Genomic DNA, 20213 nt, shown 5'->3' with positions numbered 1-20213 from the left:
CCCCTGTTTTCAGGCGTTCTGCCCTTGTTACCCACAAAGCATGTGCCTTTTACCAAAAGCAAGATGTCAGCTCCCACATTTTGTCTCCGAGACTGCATCGTGAACCTGGTAGCACAAGAAACCCTTTGTGATGTCATGGGTCTTGACGGTTAGTTTGGAAAATATGGCATATGGTCACAGACCTCTTGTAAAACTCTGACCATTTGGCATCATGGGTTGAAGGGTCTGTTTAGATACAGAAGGGGTTGACTTGAGACCCTTTCTTGGCGTCTCTCTTCCCCACCCCTTGACAGGTAGGAGTTTTGCTGGATACTCATCCCATTTTTGCTATGGAATTCCTCACCCTGGGAAATGCAATGGCCAAGTGAGTGAGCAGTCATCAAAATCTCTCTAAAAACCACCCCAAATATGTCTGGAGTTGGGATGATGGTTAGAAGACCTCCAATAAGTCTGGAAACGGAGATCACGGTTAGAAGACAATAACCACGGTTCAGGGTTTGCTTTTCTCTCCCTTCCCTCATTTGGGCAGAACTGCACATTCATAGAATCCTGGAGCCAGAAGGAATTGGAGACAAGCTCAAATTTATAGTCCGTGTACCATCACCATGCAGGTGAAAAGATGCCAGGCTCAGAGAGGCCTGGCGACTGGTCCAAGGCCACCCAGCTAGAGAGTGGCAAAACTCTGAATTGCAGGTTCCTGCCCCTCCCATGGGGACACGCCTCACACGGGGAGTGTGGGAAAGCCAGAGGGGTGGCTCCCAGCTGTCCCCACCGTTCAGCCCAGCGCTCTCTTCCCTCCAGACCTTCTTCCTGATAACCAGGTCCCTGCAGCCCTCACGCTGGCTGGGTCCGTTTTTCCAACCCCTCCGCGATGGAGTTGGAAAAGGCACAACCATCCTTCCCTGGGCCCTGCCCTGCAGGAAAAGAGCAGGAGGCCGGGATGCTCCCACACCTGCCGCTTCTCTTGAAGATTCCCCCCGGCTTGTCAGTAACACCCATCAGTAACGATTATTAAGGGCCCCTTATGTGCATGGTGGGGACTGAGTATTCCGCACATCCTTCATTCCATTTCGCCTTCTCAGCCTTTGAGGTCCATCTCATCATCATTATTAATATTGTTAGTTTGAGAAATCTTGCCTCGAAGAAACCTATTTATTTTCTTTAAGCCCAGTGTTTTCCCCGTTTATTTTGCCACGGGGAGCCCTGCCTGTGAATGATTTTTAACACTCGTTGAGTGTTTTCTGTGTCCCCGCACTGTAGTGGGAACTTTGTGTTAACTTGTGATCACGCCGAAACCCTAGGAAGCCTGTCGCGGTTCTGAGTCTCCCTGTTTGTGAAAGAAGCAGCTAAGGCCCAGAGAGGCTGAATACTCTGCTCAAGGCCACACCGCGGCCGAGGCCTGAAGCACAATCCTTCAGAGCAGCGTGGTGGAGAAGGGGGCCCTTCCTTCCTCCAAGCACCCCTGGAGTCTGATTGAAATGGAGGAGGGACGATGGATGCCTTAATTGTTTTCAGCTCTTTCCCCTCCGCTGACCCCCTAATCTCACAGTGTTTGTTGATGAGTTCTGGATGGTTTCCAAGGTCTCTGAGACCCAGACAACCATGCGGTCTTCTCCAGGGCCCTTTCCCTCCCCCTTCCAGACGGAGCCAGGTAATGAGCGTCCGGTGCACTCTTGATGTATGACCTGCCCCCTCCCACCTCCTTGCTGAATTGCCTAAGTAGCTTGCTCCCTGGGCCGGCCTCCTCCTGGGAAAGAAAGAGCTGCCTTTAGGGTCAGATTTATAGACTCAGGGAAGCCAGCTGGCCCGCAGAGAGCAGCTGGTACAGAGCTTCACTAGCAGGTTGCAGAGCAGAATCTCCTGTGCGTGCTAAGTCCTTTCAGTCATGTCTGACTTTTTGTGACTGCATGGACTGTAGCCCGCCAGGCTCCTCTGTCCATGGGATTCTCCAGGCAAGAATACTGGAGTGGGTTGCCATGCCCTCCTCCAGGGAATCTTCCTGACCTAGGGATCCAACCCCTGTCTCTTGTGACTCCTGCATTGGCGGGCCGGTTCTTTACCACCAGCACCACCTGGGAACAAAGAGTCAGACATGACCGAGAAGCACCCAGGGAGGTTTAAAGAGTGAAGATGCCCTAGCTCCCTTCTGAGCAATTCTTTTAACAATGCATCTGGGACGAAGACCTGAACTTTTGTTGTTTTTTTAAGCTCCCCGAATGACTTTCATGTCAACTAGAGCAGAGAACCCCGCTACTTAAACATCATTTCAGATCCAGGAACTTTGGATCAGGGAGGGAAACATCTGTCCTGGGTCAGACAAGCAACTCATCTCTTCACTGGGGCCGCTGTGGGCTCACAGCACAGCCCACCATCCCACGCCCTGGCAGGTAGAGGGGCCTGGGCAGGCTTTTTGCCGGCGTGGGGCCCTGGGAGCCTCTGCTTTCGGGGGCTGGTGGAACCAGAGTTTCCTCCTCATAAAGGAAAGCGTTGTTGAGTAGCGAACACCGTGGTCTCGCAGGGGGATGCCCGGGTGAGGTGGGCGGCACCTGGGTGCCCTTGGGCAGGTACCCACTCCAAGTGCTCCATCTCTGGTAGGAATGGGTGTTCCGCAGCTTCTGAGAGATGGGCCATCATCCCACAAACGGGCCAGAACCAGTAAATGGGCCTCAGGTTTTGTTTGTATTTAGGTCAAGGCAGTTCAGAGCCAGGTTTCTTCTTGGCCAAGTGACAGAATCACCAAGCCGGGTCACCCTCCTGCTTCTGGCGTGTTCCCTCTTGGGGTCTGTGCCCTCGAGTGTCGCCAGCGGCCCCCTTCCCCACCCCGTGATGAGGAATCCTGCCCATGATCCTGAGGAGTCGTGTCCTTTTCCTGCAGACGACTCCCCTGGCTTTGAACAGCCCCCGTGTCCTTTTTCTTCTGTGCTAGTGGCCATGATGACAGCTCATCCTTTTTTTTTTTTTTTTAAAAAAGAAAAACTCTTTTTTTTTTCTCTGTGTTTTGGCTGCTCCAGGTAGCATGCAGGATCTCAGGTCCCCAACCCGGGATCAAACCTGCGCCCCTCGCCCCTAGTGGAAGCTCAGAGTTCTAACCTCTGGACCATCAGGGAGCCCCCAATGATAGCTCTTTCACCATAGGACATAGAATGTATGCGCGTGTGCTGAGTCACTTCAGTCCTGTCTGACTCTTCATGACCCCATGAACTATAGCCCCCCAGGCTCCTCTGTCCATGAAATTTCCCAGGCAAGAATGCTGAAGCGGATTGCCATTCCCTCCTCCAGGGGATCTTCCCAACCCAGGGATCCAACCTGAATCTCTTATGTCTCCTGCATTGGCAGGCAAGTTCTTTACCACTAGCATCACTCTTACATTTTAGAGGGATCTGGGGGAGGCACCAGCCCACAGGAGAGGACCTCCAGGTGGAGACACGGGCCTGATGTTGAGGAGGTGTCTTCGTTCCCAGAGGCGAGAGGTGTTGGCCTGTGATGGCAGAGCAAGCACGGAGCTCTCTCTCTTTCTATCTCAGGACCAGGAATTTCTGATGCCCCAGGGCCTCTGTACCCCATGAAGCAAAAGCTTGGAGTTGACTCCGTCTCTGGTTGATGAATTTTAACGCTCTTTCCAAAGAGGCTGCAGTTCCTCTGCTGGCCCCAGGGTGGGGTGAGCGCCCAGAAGTCACCGTGCCAGCAGGCCTGTGCCAGCTTGGGTCCCAGGCCCTGCAGGACGGGGTCCCCAAACCCAGCCCTTGGCTGTTCTCTTCTCTCGTTCCTCCCCTCCCCCCAACCCGAGGACAGGCTGCAGTCCTGATAGAATCAAAAGGAGATCACAGTGTCTGGAACCCAGATTTGCTGCAGAATCTGAAATCCTCAGATTTCCCAGGTGGTGCAGTGATAAAGAATCCACCTGCCAAGGCAGGAGACACAAGAGAGGTGGGTTCGATCCCTGGGTGGGGAAGATCCCCTGGAGGAGGAAATGGCAACCCACTCCAGCATTCTTGCCTGGAGCATTCCATGGACAGAGGAGCCTGGAGGGCTACAGTCCATGGGGTTTCAAAAGAGTTGGACAGGACCAGTACGTGCATGCGCGCACACACATACACACACACACACACTGGAATCCTCTGACCTAGCAGCCCCTCCAGCTCCCCTGCAGGCCCTCCAGCATCACTGAGGAGTCTCTGCCTTCTCCGCGGCCCCTGCACCACTAGGCGGCCTGGCAGGTAGGGAGGTAGCTGCAGCTTCGGTGACCTTGTCTGGGTGAGATGAGAAGGCAGGAGGGTGGATGCGCGTTCCACCAGGGGAGGTTTCCCAGCCAGACAGGGCTCAGCGAAGGGTCTGGAAGAGCTCTCTCAGGGGGCCTCATGCCGTCCTGAGGCTGCTCGTGGGAGCCTCAGAGGAGGGTGGTGCTGGGTGGTGGAAATGTTTCTTTGAGGCAAAGAGGAGAAACTTTCCCTCCTTTCTGTGGGAAGAGGTTCCACGAAGACCAGTGGGCGTTGACACCATTGGTTTTTTTTATTATTATTATTTTAATTAGAGGATAATTGCTCTGCAATATTGTGTTGGTTTCTGCCATACATCAACATGAAAACATGCATCAGCCATAGGCATATCTGTGTCCCCTCTCTCGATGATGCCATTTAAAAAAATTTTTATTTTATTGAACTATAGTTGATTTACAATATTGTGTTAATTTCTACTCTACACCAAAGTGGTTCAGTGATATATATATAATCTTTTTCATATTCTTTTCCATTGTGGTTTATCACAGGATATTGAATATGTGCTATACAGTAGGATCTTTTTTTTTTTTTAAGTCTATTCGTTATATCATAGTTTCCGTCCGCTAATCGCAATCTCCCATTCCGCCCCTCCCCTGACCCCCTCCCCCTGGGCGACCACACGTCTGTTCTCTGTGTCTGCGAGTCTGTTTCTGTTGCATAGATGAGCGCATTTGTGACCTTCGTTTTAATTGCAGCCCCGGGAGATGCTGCGTTGAGCCGGGTGGGGCTCCAGGGGAGGGACCTGGCCCCTCTCCAAAAGTCAGAGACAAATGGCGGCGTCTCCTGCTTCCTCCTGGGGGAGCCGGTCTGTTGGTTTTGTCCGCTGGTCCCGGGCCTCACAGGGCCTGCCCGACGCCCAGGGCCCCGGAGCAGATGGCTGCACTGGGGAGGGCGCCCCGCGGACTCCGCTCCCCAAAGCCGCCTGTGTGTTCCTGCCTGCCCCCGCAGCCCCAGGGCCGCGCCTCCCACCCCCCTGCACCCCAGCTCCCCTGCTGCAGCCGATCGCTGACAGATTGTCCCAGGGCCGCTCCAAACACTCCATTCTCCGTGCTCCTTCAGACCCTCTGTCTGCCTCCCCGCAAGACCTTTCTGTTTGGGATCGGGAAGGGTGACAGGTTCTGGGTTCTGTCTCTCGCCTGCTGGCACAGGGAGCTTGTTTGGTTTGTTGGATTCAGGGCTTACGAGGTGTCTTCTCTGCCGGTAGAGGCAGGAGAGCACGCCGCCGGGGGCCTAATCCCAGACAGAGCAGGCGATAGGGAGCCAGCCCTGGCCTCCCCGCGGGACACCGCAGTAGGACCCGCCGCAGGGACCTGTCAGTGAAAAGCTCAATTAAATAGCACTTAAAGGAAACATTTTCATACACAACTTTTCTGTGTATACACGCCTATGTGCATGCTCCGTCGCTAAGTCATATCCGACTCTTTGTGACCCCATGGGCTATAGCCCACCAGGCTCCTCTGTCCATGGGATTCTGCAGGCAAGAATACTGGAGTGGGTTGCCATTTCCTTCTCCAGGGGATCTTCCCCACCCAGGGGTAGAACCTGTGTCTCCTGCGTTGCCCAAAGATGCTTCACCACTGAGTCACCAGGGAAGCCATGGCGTATTTAAATTTGTTTTCTGAATTAACTTTTATTGGAGTAGCATGGCTTTACATTATTCTGTTTCTCTTCTATAGTAAAGTGAATCAGCTGTACACACATATATATATATTCCCTCTTTCTTGTTTTTTTTTACTTAATTTTTATTGGAGTATAGTTGCTTTACATTGTTAGTTTCTGCTATATATCAAAGTGAATCACCTATATGTATTACATATATCCCCCTTGTTTTGTTTTGTTTTATTCATTTTTATTGGAGTCCCTGGTGGCTCAGATGGTAAATAATCTGCTTGCAATGCAGGAGAACTGGGTTTGATCCCCCGGAGAAGGGAATGGCTGCCCACTCCAATATTCTCACTTGGAGAATCCCATGGACAGAGGAGCCTGGCATGCTACAGTCCATGGGGTTGCAAAGACTCGGACATGACTGAGTGACTCATACATACAAGATCGCTTTCCATTGTTGGCACATAAAATTTGAAACTCCTTACAGATTATAGCTGGTTCTGAAACCCAAGCCGATCCCTAAGAGATGATTGGCACCAGTGAGTCTATATTCAACACTGTGCTTCGGGCTCCAAAGTGAATTTTCAAAGAGGCGTTCCAAAAATGATTTGGCCACAGTGATGTTGCATGCATATTTTGTTTTCCAAGATGAGCACTTAGCACTTTTTTTTTAGCACTATTAGATAGTTAGACTGTTTAGAAATAGCCAGTACTCCCTCCGATGTACCATTCTGATGTGATCGGCACAAAGAAGAAACCCCAAATATAGAACGGGCGTTGGCCACGTGATCATGCTCCTGAAGATTATATCTGAACAGGACACAAAGATGCAGACCTTCCTCACTTGCTCATCCTTCTGTCCATATATCCAGTGAACGAAAAGGCCATATCAGAGAAGAAAGGAGAAAAACTGTTCTCTAAGCTCTGCGATCAAACCCTCAGGGTGAGAGAACTCAGCAGGCCCGACCTCGGACCCTAGATCCTCAGCAAGTGCTCAGAAAGCCTTCCGGGGGATAAGTGCACCTGATGTGCCCGTGCGGACCTTTCAGAAGTCAGATGTCTTCTCGTGGTTTCTTACAGCCCATACAGGAAAGAGGCTAAAGGGGGCTGTCGTCTCTAAAACCGCCTTTGTCCTTGTTTTTGGTATTCTGCCACAAAGCTGGCAGTTGGTCAAAAAGCAATTAGCAGGGCCTGACTTAATGAGCACTGATGCGTTTTTTCAGAGGAATAGGAGGGCAGTGCTGGACTCCCGTGTAGACCGAGGCAGCCTGGTGGGCTTGAATTACTTATCCTGGTTAATTCCTTCTGAAATGATATCATTCTCTACAATTGGAGGTCCAGAGAGTAAAATACAGGCTGATAACGTATGCTGATCTTTAATACAAGCTGGTAGAAGGGTTTGTTTGGCCAGTAAAATATTTTTTTTTTAATTTAATTTTAATCAAATAATATAAGTCCATGGCCAAAAAGTCAAGTGCTGGGATTAAGCTTTTAATGAAAAACAGCAGATTCCTGCTCCATCCTTCTCCATTTCTGACAGTCCCTAAGGGCAAATGCTTCCAGTTCTTCTTGCTGTTTCTTCTATTTATTTATCTCCTTGTTTATAAGTGATGCAATTGTACTTCCATTTTTTGAGTTTTGTTTTAGATTGTTTTGACTTCCTAGTCCAAGAAATCACCAGCTTATTACTTCTACAATGAACTTCTTCACCCACTTCCATCTCGACATAGTTATCATCCTTTCTGTCAAATCAGTGGTCAGTGCTTGCCTTATTATAACTATGTAAATATTATTTAAAGCTGAGCCAAGCATTATTCTCTGCCAGCCTCCTCTTTCTTACAGAGCCTTTTGTTTTCCTTGGAGTTAATGATTACCTCTTAAAAAAAAAAGAAAAAAATCTGGTTTACTTTTCTCTGTAACTATCTGTACTTCATCTCCTAATTCTGATAGAGTTGAAAATCTCGGTAGGTTTATTCGACATATTGGGTTCATTTTGGGGTAAGGGCTTGGCGGCTTCCTTCCTGGATCCCTTTGTCCTTCTGCGCAGTCTGGACCAGCTTCCCTCTCGGTCTTCTGTGTAGCCCACCTTGCAGGACTTCTCTTCGCCGTCAGCCTGGGATTGTCTTTGTGACTTTCAGCGCGAGTTTTCTATTTTCTCTCTCTTGCTCTGTGTTTGCCTTTCAATCTTTGTCTTAGTGGAGCATCTCTTCCACAAGCTTCTTGAGAAAGGGCTATGTGGTAGCCAGCCTCCAAGACAACTCTCAGTAATCCCCATCTCCTGGTGCTCTCCCCTCTGTACCAGGATTGGTCTCTGTAACCAATGGAATTCAAGCAGAGTGATGGTACGCCACTTCAGGGATTAAGGATTAAGTCTGTAAAGACTCTGTGGCTTCTGTTCAGTTCAGTTCAGTCACTCAGTCGTGTCTGACTCTTTGCGACCCACGGACTGCAGTACCCCACGCCTCCCTGTTCATCACCAACTCCCGGAGCCTACTGAAACTCATGCCCACTGATTGGGTGATGGCATCCAACCATCTCATCCTCTGTCGTCCCCTTCTCCTCCCGCCTTCCATCTTTCCCAGCATCAGGGTCTTTTCCAGTGGCTTGTTTTTCAGGGTCTTTTTCAGTGGAAGTCAGTGGCTTCTGCTCTCTAGCATTCCCTCTCCAGTCTCTCTTCTCTCTTTCTCTCTTCTGTTCTTCCCCTTCCCCCTCCTGTTCTTCCTCTTCTTTCCCCCACCTTCTCCCGCAGAGCATCTCTTCTGAGCAAAGCCAGTCGCCACGTTGTGCGCACTCCTACATGGAGAGGAACTGTGGCCTCCAGCCAACAACCACACAAAAGAGCTTGGCAGTGGGTCCTCCAGCCCCAGTCAAGCCTCAGTGACTGCAGGCTTGGCTGACACTGTAATTTCTCTCTTAGGAGAAACCCCCAGCCAGCACCAGCCAATTAAGCATTCTCAGATTCCCGAGATACCACAAATAGAAGATAATAAAGGTCTGTGGTTTCAAGCCACCAAAATTTGTTGTGTATGCTTCCCAGGTGGAGCAGTGGTAAATAATCTGCCTGCTAGTGCTGGAGACTCAGGAGATGCGGGTTCGATCTCTGGGTCAGGAAGATGCCCTGGAGGGGCATCTCACTCCAGTATTCTTGCCTGGGAAATCCCACGGACAGAGGAGCCTGACGGGCCGCAGTTCATGGGGTCACAAAGAGTCGGACACAACTGAGCATGCGTGCAACAGCAACAGTTATGACCTTGGTATATTTTGGGATACTGGACTTCTCTGCAAATGTCTTTCTCATGTCTCTACTTTCAACTGATGATTTGACCGTAATGAAACCTCTTCCCTCTGAGTTTTGAAGGCATTTATCCATTGTATCCTGGCTTCCAGTGTGGATGTTGATTTGTCCAGCGCCTTGCCTTTCCCTGTAACCATTTTGAATCTTCTCTTCATTGCAGGTGTTATGACGTTTCATGAGGCTGTGCCTTGGTGTGGATCACTCTTTTCTTTTATCATTGGTCATGTTCGGCATTCTGTGGGCATCTTTAATCTGGAAACTCATGGCCCTTGATCTTGAAATTTGCTGATAATGTTAGTTTTTAAGAGATGATTCAGAAAATAATTGTCACTATTGTTACTGGTCTCTCTTTCTAGCTTATTATTCAGAGACCATTTCTCCAATTCCCTTGACTTTTTTTTTTCTTTTCTAGCTCTTTGTTGTTTTTGTTTTACTTTTTGAGTGATCTTTTATGTTCTAGACTTCCTATTAACTTTTTATTTCAAAAGTTATATTTTTTATAAAGATTTAAAAATTTATTTATCTATTTATTTCTGGCTGTGCTGGGTCTTTGTTGCTATGCAGGCTTTCTCTAGTTGCAGTGAATGGGGTCTGCTCTTGGTTTGGAGTGCGCAGACTTCTCATTGCAGTGGCTTTTCTTGTTGCAGGACTTCAGTGGCTGCAGCTCCCGGGCTCTGGAGTGTGGGTTATGTGCTTGTGACACACGGGCTTAGCTGCTCTGAAGCATGTGGAATCTTCCTGGATCAGGGATCGAACCCATGTCTCCTGCATTGGTAGGCAGATTCTTATTCATTGCACCACCAAGGAAGTCCCAACGATTGTATTTTTAATTCCTAGAAATTTGTTCTAATCTATCAGCATTCTCTTTTTATAACTTTCTGCTCTTGTTTCATGAATGTAATATTTGGTCTCAAATTTCTATGGGTTTTACTTATTTTTAGTTTCCTTCTACTTCTTGCTTGTCTGTTTCCTTCAAAGTCCTTTATCTTACTTATTTTTATCTTTCAAGTCTTTCTGCAGTTGTCCTTGGTGATCTTTGATTGTGTTTAAGCGTGAAGCACCGTAGTGTGTATTGGAGGGTCTTTGCACAAAGGTGTGGTTCTTGACTGGTGGATTCCCTGTAGGAGGGTCAGGTGGGGACCAGGTCACTTGGGGAGCCTCCCTAATCTGTAGGTCATTTTCATTAGGCCTGAGCACTTCCCAGGAATCCCCAAAGCTTGGATTTTGGCATTTTATAAGCCTGGCTACCAGTGCTACTAGAGCAAAGAAGATGGTTTAGAGTTTCACTGTGCAGTATGTAGATGTTCATCTAATTTCCCTGTTCATAGTATTGTACCATCACCCCACCTTCCAGTGGATCCAGTGTCCCCAAGTCCAGAACTTGGCTGTTTCAAACACTTCCCAGAATAAACACAGGGCTGCCCTTCTGGCTCAGCTGGTGAAGAATCTGCCTGCAGTGTGGGACACCTGGGTCGGATTCCTGGGTTGGGAAGATCCCCTGGAGAAGGGAAAGGCTACCCACTCCAGTATTCTGAGAATTTAATTAAATTGGGGTAAGGAAGTGTGGGGAATGGATCTAAGGATCTATTTCTTTTTTTTTTTTTCTAATTAAAACAAAGATTAAGAGAAGTAGTGATTCATTTTTAAAGTTGAGGCAAAATTGGTATATAACAATGTATATGTTTTAGGTGTACTTCGTTATGATTCGACATCTGTGTACATTGCAAAGCGATCACCACCGAAGGTGGAACTACCATCCATCACCATGTAATTTATCCCCTTCACTCACTGAGCCCACTGCCCACTCTGACCACGTCTTATCAAGTCATTCGACCATCCTCTTTCCAACCCTGCCTGGAGCCTCCCAGTCCTGGATCTTTCTGGAGTTCTGCTGCGTGAAGTGGCTTCCTTTCTGATGGGCTTGACTCCTTCGGGGTCATGTTTCATCTGTATTCTGCAAAGTCAGTTATCTCCCAGTCCGTTTTCCAGCTTCCGAATTTTTCTTGGCATTTTCTCGTTTGTTGTCATTTTTTCTGCCATTCTTTCTCTTCTTACACACTTTTTGCATCTTGGAATTCCTTTACTGTCATCTTAGAGGAATTTGGAAGAGACGTGAGGAAGCTACATGTGTTTCCTCTGCCGTATTTAAGCAGATGTTCTTCTAGGTGGTCTGCACTTGCGTTTTTTATTCATTTGTTCAGTTCTGTTTTGCTTGTTTGTCTATGTGAATGTTTGTAGTTTTTGTTTGGTTGTTTTTAGCCAGCTAAGCATTAGTGCTTCGGTTAGCTTTGGACTTGGCTATTGACTTGGTTGGCTAAGCGTTACTGAGCTGGGATCAGCTCCCTGCTCGTTCCCAACCCCTGGGATGACTTGCTGCCCACTCTGGGTCCCCAGGTTTTTGGCTCAGGAACTCGATAGAGGAGAAAACACTGGGGGGATAAGTGAGTGAGTTCTGTTTTGCTTGAACTGAATGTGAAGTGCCTCTGGGATGGTGGAGGGAGTGCCTTGTAAGTGGTTTGAGCTATGAGTCTAGATGCCTTGGGGAAAGGAAAACGAAGCTGGTCATGTCAACTGGGGAGTTGTTATCCAAGGGTGATAGTTGCAAGTGGGAGAAAATGAGGTCATCCAGACAGAATATAAGGATGGGAAAAGAAGACAACGGAGAATGCCAGTGTTTAAGAGATGGGTCCTGAGATTTCCCTCGTGGTCCAGTGGTTCAAACTCCACGCTCTCAACTCAGGGGGCCCAGGTTCGATCCCTGGTCAGGGAACTAGATCCTGCAAGCTGCGACTAAGATCCAGCCCAGCCAAATTTTAAGAAAAGAGAGAGAGAGGGAGAGAGATGAGTCCTCTTAGAGACAGAGAGAGGAGTGGAGGGGAGAAATTGGGGAAAGAGAGAGCGATGGAGACGCACACACAGAAAGAGAAGCAGAGGGAAAAGCAGGAAGGGAGCCTGATGGTGTCTTGGGTGATTGGAGCAGAGAGAGTCTCCCAGGAGGGAGGGTGGAGGAAGGAGGTGATGGAAGAGGAAAGCTGAAAGGTGAACGTGGGATTTAACATCCGAAACTCACTGGTGCCTTGGGAGGCACTGTGGGCAGAAGGCAGATGGCAGCGTGTTGAGGAGGGAGGAGGCGTGGAGGGAGCAGGGGGAGAGACGGGAGCGTAGTGAGTTCTCAGCAGCCTAGTTGAGGAGAGGAGGGAGCCAGTGATGGGGAGAGGGAAGCATATGGCTGGAAAGCGATTTTTTAGAGGTGGTAAATGTCATGTCTATGGAACAGGAGAGAAGGAGGGAGGGAGACGGGGATGGGAGAGACAGGAGGAAAGGTGGGCTCGGGCAGCAAGTGGGGCTTCTCCTCCATGGAGTTTGGCGAAGCTCATCCGGGCGGGACGTTCCTGTGGACGTCAGAGGGATGCAGGTGCGGATGTGGGCGTGGATGTAGAAGAAGCAGGAAAAAACCTGAGCACTTCTGGTCCAGGAGTCATCCAAATAGCAAACAGTTTTGGAGCATTTACTCAGTACAGTTCTAGCTGCTGTAGTTCTTGCTGAGACAGAGAAATGAAAAGCACAGCCCAGCCTTGAGGGAGCTCACCGTCTGGGGGACAGACAGATAAGTGTGCAAAATACTCGGGGAGTCCTGCCTGTCCCTGGGGTGCAGGAGGGATCAGGAACCTTCATCAGGCGACTCTGATGCCCACCCTGCAGTGAGGTCTGAAAGGAGGAGAATTTTCCGGGCGGACAAAGCGGGAGGCACATGCTTGGCCTGGTAGTTGAACCGCACGTTATCAAGCACCTGTTTGTATGAGGCAGCACGCTCGCACGCCGAGTGTAAAGGCAGACGTGCCTGGCGCGGGCTCACCTGCTCCACGCGGTGTCAGCACGGGTGGGTGAGACCAGGAGGCGCTCTCACTGTCGTCTGCTCAGAGTTCTGGCCGTAGACTGGGGGCCCTTTGGGGGAAGCAGGATGGAGTGAATATGGGAGAAGGAGAGGCAGGCAGGGCCACGGTCAAGGTTTTAGAGGTCTTAGGCTCTGTTGGGTGAGGGGCTGGCTTCCTGGACTGGCTACAGACCGTAGGTCAGAGATCTGTTCTTACGTACGATCTGGCCACTGTCTGTTAGCCTATCAGCCTCTTGCCCGTTAAGAGGAGGTCATTAGGGTAGGCCTGAATCCAGCACGACTGGCATCCTCGTAAGAGATGAGACGGATTTCCCTGGTGGTCCCGTGGTTGAGACTTCGCCTGCCAGTGCAGGGGACGTGGGTGATCCCGGGTCAGGGGAGACTCCACGTGCTGAGGAGCCGCTGAGCCCACGCACCACCCCTCCTGCAGCCGGTTCTGTGCTCGGCAGCAAGAGAAGCCGCAGCGGTGAGGAGCTGGAGCGCCGTTGGAGAGCGGCCCCAGCTCCCTGCCGCTAGAGAAGGCCCCCGTGCCGCAATGGAAATAAAATTCTTTAAAATATTTTTTAAAAAGAGACGAGAGATGCATTGAGTTCATAGCACCACCCCCCCCCCCAAGGGGATGGAGGCTTTGGGGCTTTTGGGGAGAGGCTAGAAATGGTGCGAAAAACCAGTCCCGTGTTTTGCCCCCCATGTACATTTTCAAAAAGATATTTTGCTTGCTGTCTTCCTTCCCAGCCGCCACTCCTGCCCATGTCTGTCTTCATGGTGATCATGCTCGTAAGAGCACACATTTTCTTTAAAAAATTAGTATTTTTTTAAATCACATAAGAATTGTGTGCTCATCAAGATATAAAATATTTTTTAAAAAATAAAAGAAGAATTATGTACTCAGTGAAGAAAACTTGGAAGACGCAGAAGACCACAGGGTTAAAAAAAAAAACACACAAAAAAGCTGGGCGATGCTCTTAACCCAGACCAACCCCTGTAAACACGCTGTGCACGGCCTTCCAGGCTTCTCCGTGGATGGCGCGGCTTTGTACGAACACAGCCTCTTCCTCCGGGCGTGTCCAGCAGCTGGGTCCTCAGCCTCCTCACTCTCCTTAGCGCCCCACGTGCTTGGAGGGATCTCAGACGCACGCCAGCCAGCTGCCTCCCGCCCCCCCCACATAGGATCACAGTCTCCAGGGGCAAGTGCTTCACTGACCACATCTAATACCCCGTCTCCCCTTGTCCTGTTTTTCTCCCCTCCCGGGGACTGGGGGCTGCGCTGTGCGTGTGACATCTTTTGTATTAACATGATAAAATGTTGGCATAGCCGGTGGAGAAAACAGAAGACCCAGATTCCCTCTGCTAATTGCAGGTTCAGCAGCTCTGCTATTTCCCCAGGTCCGTCTCTTCCCTTGGCAGAGATGTCCTCCTGAAACCTACAGACAGGCCCCTGTCGAGTCTCTCGTTAAAAGCCAGAGGCTGGCACCCGTCCCTTGCCATCCTCTCTCTTGATGTTGGCAAATGTCATCCGATCACAGTGACCGGGAGAGTTATGGTTTTATTTGGGGTAATAAACAGGAGTGGCTTCGGAACCAAGAACAAATCCGGGTTCCATGCAAGTGCAGTTGGTCATAAAAGCCGGCCAGGACAGAAGCGCGGGGGCTGCTCTCCCAGCAGATCGCTCTCTTTGACAGAGCATTTTTCAAAGTCTATCCCAGGAGTGGTTCAAGAGGCTGAAGGAGCCGTTTGCTTCCAAAGGATTTGGGTGTGTGGGAATTTCTGTTGAATTAACAAATAACAAGGACACAGGAAGCCAGGCAGGGCAGTTTAGATGTCGTTAAACAGGAGACAGAGCAGCAGCCCTCTTGCTTTCTGAACACTGTGGGCGAAGCCATATTTTTACGTAGTATTTAAAGTCCTCGTTGGATCGTCCTACCGGGGCTGGCAGAACGAGCACTTTACAGATGATCAGCTCTGAAGTCTGCAGAGAAGGAGGGAAGGAGGACAGGGGTACACATGTGGGCCACGTGCTCTCTGCTTGGCCCAGGCATGTCGCTTTAGCTGCCAAATCCCATCCGATCCTTAGAACAACAAGGGATTTATCTTCCCGGGAGGAATGAACTTCCACCTGCATTCCAGAGAGATCAGGGACTTCCTTTAATTCTTCAAGCCAATTAACGCAGAATTGGAGCTACTCTGACTCCCAGGCCCGGGGTTTTTCCCCCCAGGATCACTGAAGGAGCAAGAGGAGAAAGCTCCTAGGCTATCCCTCAAGTTCAGGGAGAGTAGTGTCATCTCGAAGCTAGTGGAAGGGGCCCAGTTCCAAGTGGAAACAGAACTAGGTTTGCAGGAAGCAGGTTTGAAACAGGACGGGACTCTGCAGGGGCTCTGAGGATCCAGAGGTGCTTTCGGAGGAGGGCGGTGTGCTGGGGGGTGGCGGCTAGCAGGTGGGCCAGGCGCCGTTTCGGCTTCATCTTCATCACCAGCTGTCACTAGGAAAAAGTGCCCTAGACTGGAAGGGAGCCCGGGGAAGGAGGGGAGAGAAATCCAGACGTCCAGAGAGGGTTTATCATTCTGTCTTCTCCCACTGCCCCAATGCCAGACACCAGTGGTCTTCCGGGGCGTGTACACAGCCAGCATGAGCCTTGTGTGTCAACCATGGGACTGTGGGTCTGCTGGGCTGGGGGTTTGCCTCTCCTGTAAGGGCTCCGTCTGCCCCACCCCCGCTGGCACCTGCTGCTGGGTCATCATCCCCCCCGTGGCCTGTCTGTGCCGGGCTGCTGTTTGCACATGCTGGCGCTGGGCAGGTCTCGGGCCAGCAGGTGACTGCAGAACCCACAGGGGCAGCCTGCCGGGCCCCGGCATTGCCGGGCAACCTCGGATGAGTTTCCCACAGATCCGACCTCAGCGGTGAAACTCCAGGCGAGTGGCACTGTGGGAGCATTACCCCGGGTCAGGTCGAAGGAGGACTCTGCTCCTGAACGTGGTCACGGGAGACGCAATCCAAAGCACGCAGTCTGAGTTGTTGTTTAGCCACTAAAGTGTGTCCGAGCCTTTGCGACCCCGTGGGCTGTAGCCTGCCAGGTTCCTCTGTTCATGGACTTCTCCCAGGCAAGAATCCTGGAGTGGAGTGGGTTGCCATTCCCTTCTCCAGGGGATCTTCCTGACCCAGGGATTGAACCCGAGTCTCCTGCGTCTCCTGCACTGTTAGGCGGATTCTTACCTGCTGAGCGCCCTGGGAAGCCCGTGCTGACTGGGAGGAAGATTATTTTCTCTGAGCACTCTGTGTGTGTGGCAGAGTGGCGGTCTGTGTTAGTGGCACATGTTTCAGATGATACTTCTGATGGCCCATGGGGGCAATTTTAGAAGATCTTACAAACATTTTCAAAAAGGATTTTTGCGTTTTCTTTTCACGATTTCCTCCCTATTTTAAAATCTTTGATTAATTTTTTTTAAGCCAGCAATTCCTGTTCTGTGGTGAATGATAATTGTTACGTTTAGAGACCTTCTTGATGCCCAGGGCTTCCTTGGTGGCTCAGACAGTGAAGAATCTGTCTGCAGTGCAGGAGATCCTAGTTCGATTCCTGGGTCAGGAGGATCCCCTGGAGAGGGAAATGGCAACCACTCCAGTTTTCTTGCCTGGAGAATCCCATGGACAGAGGAACCTGGCGGGCTACCGTCTGTGGGATTGCAAAGAGTCAGACATGGCTGAGCGACTCACACTCTCTTGGTGTCCAGTAATAGAGGCTTTTGATGAAATGTGCTGTTTTTCTAAGAATGACTAGATCCGTGCACGGTCAAGGATCTGAGATACCACCAGTGTTTCAGAGATTCACTTGGCACCAGGAGTCTGCTCACAGCTTGGCAGAAGACCCGATGTCTTTGAAACTGCACAACAACCCTACCCAGGAAAGGATGTTAACATTCTCCTTTCTCAAAGGAGAGAATGGAGCGTGTGAGTTCCACGCTCCAGGTCACGGGGGTCTTAGCTCCAGTGGTTTAAACTCGGAGTCGGTGCTCCAAGCCTCTGACCTCAGGATGATGGTCCTTGTCACTGAGCTTAAGATCGTAGGCAGTTTGACATTTGTCCAGTCTGTATTTTCTTACTTAAAAAATACGTATTTATTTGGCTGCGCTCAGTCTTATAGCACCAAGGATCTTCAGCCTTTGTGGCGGGCGGCATGCAGGATCTTTAGCTGGGGCATGTAGGATCTCGTTTTCTGACCAGGGATTGAACCCAAGTCCCCTGTGTTGCTTCTTAGCCACTGGATCACCAGGGAAGTCCTGTGAAGTTTCTTACTTTTAGCATGTACACGGTTCTTTTGAAATAGGGGCGGTGTACTTAGCTGTTCCATCGTTTCCGACTCTTTGTGACCCCGTGGACTGTAGCCCGCCAGACCCCTCAGTCCATGGGATTCTCCAGGCAAGAATACTAGAGTGGGTAGCCTTTCCCTTCTCCAGGAGATCTTCCCAACCAAGGGATTGAACCCAGGTCTCCTGCATTGCAGGCAGATTCTTTATTGTCTGAGCCAACAGGAAGCTTGAAATAGGGGAGAAAACTTCTAAACTGTGTAGAAGTAGAGAGGAGATAAATAATAAAAGAAGAGTCTGAATGTTCAGGAATGGGGAGAATTCAAAAAGATTTTTCAACCCACTTCCTTGCAGTGAGTCCTTCTTTGCTGTTTTGGCAGTGCTTGTCAGTTTTTTTAAATCTGCAAAGTCGTTGCAATAACCACTTATGTATTTATATCTTGTGTTGGTATGCAGTTTACTTTGTAACCTATCCTTATTGAGTGAATTGGTGGACGTTAAGACTGTTTCTAACTTTTCACTCTTCTGTATGCAGAACTGGAAACAAATTAGGAGTAAAAACCACAAAGCAGAAAAAAATTGAATTGTAGAAAAAATTAGATATTATAAAACCACTTCAGGGTGTTCCAGAATGACTCACACTTGGGGAAAACGCTAGAAGAGTAGTTTGGATCAGAATGTCATCCTGATAAAATTACATTCAACCAAATCTCACTGTGATGGAGTCTGGTTTCTGTGTCACCCTCTGTCCCCCTTATGAGACAGAGCACCCCTCTGGAGTAACCAGATACGACAGTGCCTGACCTCCACTGCAGCTGGGGCGTGGATGCCATGGACTGAGAAAGCCTAACTGTAGGTACGTGCATGTGGCTTTGAAGGAGAAGCTGGTGAGAGAGAGAAGCCGGGACCATGCTGAGTCCATTCTGGAGAAGGTGGTGGCAACAGCAGCGATCGTGTCCAGGTTCCAGGAGGGACAGCGGCAGTGGGTCTGCAGGTGCTGCCCAGGGGTCGGGGGGCTGGTACAGGCTGCAGGATCCACGCCCTGGGGAGGCGTTTGCAGGACCACTGTCCCTACCGGGTTGGTTCTGTGGTGTGATTACAGGATAGCACCTGGTTCTTTTTTTTTCCTGGCTGTGCTGGGTATTGCTTGCTGTGTGTGGGCTTACTGTAGTTGCAGCGGGCAGGGACTGCTCTCTGGTTGCGGTGGGCAGGCTTCTCATAGCAGAGAAGCTGCTCTAGGCACTCGGGCTTCACTTGCCCACTTCACTGAGCCCACTTTCGGCCCGTGGGCTTCGTTGCCTCGAGGCACGTGGAAGCTTCCTGGACTAGGGACTGAACTGGTGTCCCTGCATTGCGAATTGAAGTTTTAACCACTGAGCCAGCAGGGAAGCTCTGCGCGCCTCTTTCTCCTGAGGATTCTGTCAGGGGCTCAGTAATGATTCAATAAATTTATTTCTGTTTAAATAAGTCAGAGTTCTTTCCTATTACATGCAACTGAAGATTCTGATGGATATTCACACACCACCATTTATTTCCATGTATTTACCACATATACCTTTATTCTGATCATTTCTTTATGTAATAAAATGATAGGAGTAGCACCAGGATATGCATTTATGATCAAGAGAATTTTTCAGAGTTGCAGAGTTTTGGAAATGAGTGCCAGATATTTGCATGATTTGTAATTTATGAGTAATTTAAGCTTCACATTTTATGGCAGGCTACTGAAAAGAATTCTAAAGGGATTTTTGTTTCTTTTGGTTAATAAATTGGGTCAGATATTGAAAGTTTCAAAGGGCAGTGCAGGTTGGGATGGAAGCATTGTTTATAATGAATCTTATCCTTAGTCATTTTCCCAAGTGGTGGTACATTTACATAATAGTAGGAGTTTTGTGATGAAGTCTTTTGATTTTTTGTATTACTGCAATTCTAGCTCATTTAATCCAATGCAGCATTGTTAATAACTCATCTTTGTATACCTTCGAAATCTCAATGGCTAGGGGATATCCAATAAAAAGAGAATATTCTTTTTCCAATCATCCTCCCCTTCCCTCCAGAGCTATAAAACTACATACAGATGTTCCTAGGTTAAGGGCTTTGTGAGTTTTTTGACTCTGTATTTTATTGAGGTCAGTGGGGGAAGAAAGTTTATGGGCTAGAGTCTAGGGCAGGAAGTTGGTTAGATACGCGGCAAGCATCCCTCCAACAAACTTTCCCCGAGTCTTCTCAAGTGCCACAGCGCCTGCCTGCCCTGGGTGCTGAGGTCGTGCATCGCTTGTGATTAAGTTCAACTCCAAGTTTAGCAAACCCAAAAGAACCGCGGCTTAAATTAGGCAGAGAGTCCACAAGAGGCCAGGGTGATTCTGTCTCCCAGTGTTAGTGACCCAGTCTCCCCCAGTCTTGTTGCTCTGCTGGGGGCTGTTTTCATCCCCAAGGTCCCTTTGTGCTCCAAGAGAGCTGCTGTGGTGACAGCCATCACACTGCATATCCACAAGCAGGAAAGAGGAAGCAGAGGGGAAGGGCTGGCTTCTTCCTTTTAGGCAAATTCCTGCTAGAATGCAGTCACATGACCTTGCATAGCTGCAGTGGATCCTGGGAAATGTAATCTTTATCTGGGGTGGCCATGTGCCCAGCTAAGGAGCTGGGATTTCCTTGTTTTATTTATTTATTTATTTGGCTGTGCTGGGTCTTACTTGAGGCACCTTCGGCTGTGGCATGCAGAATCTCATCCCCTAACCAGGGAACAAACGCTGGGACCCTGCATTGGGAGCTCAGAGTCTTAGACACTGGACCACGAGGGAGGTCCCTGGGGTTTCTCTAACTGGGGAGAAAGAAGAGAATG

The sequence above is a fragment of the Muntiacus reevesi genome, chromosome 18 (assembly GCF_963930625.1).
Source record: "Muntiacus reevesi chromosome 18, mMunRee1.1, whole genome shotgun sequence".
In the NCBI taxonomy this organism is placed as follows: domain Eukaryota; kingdom Metazoa; phylum Chordata; class Mammalia; order Artiodactyla; family Cervidae; genus Muntiacus; species Muntiacus reevesi.
Note: the sequence above shows the minus strand (reverse complement) of the source record.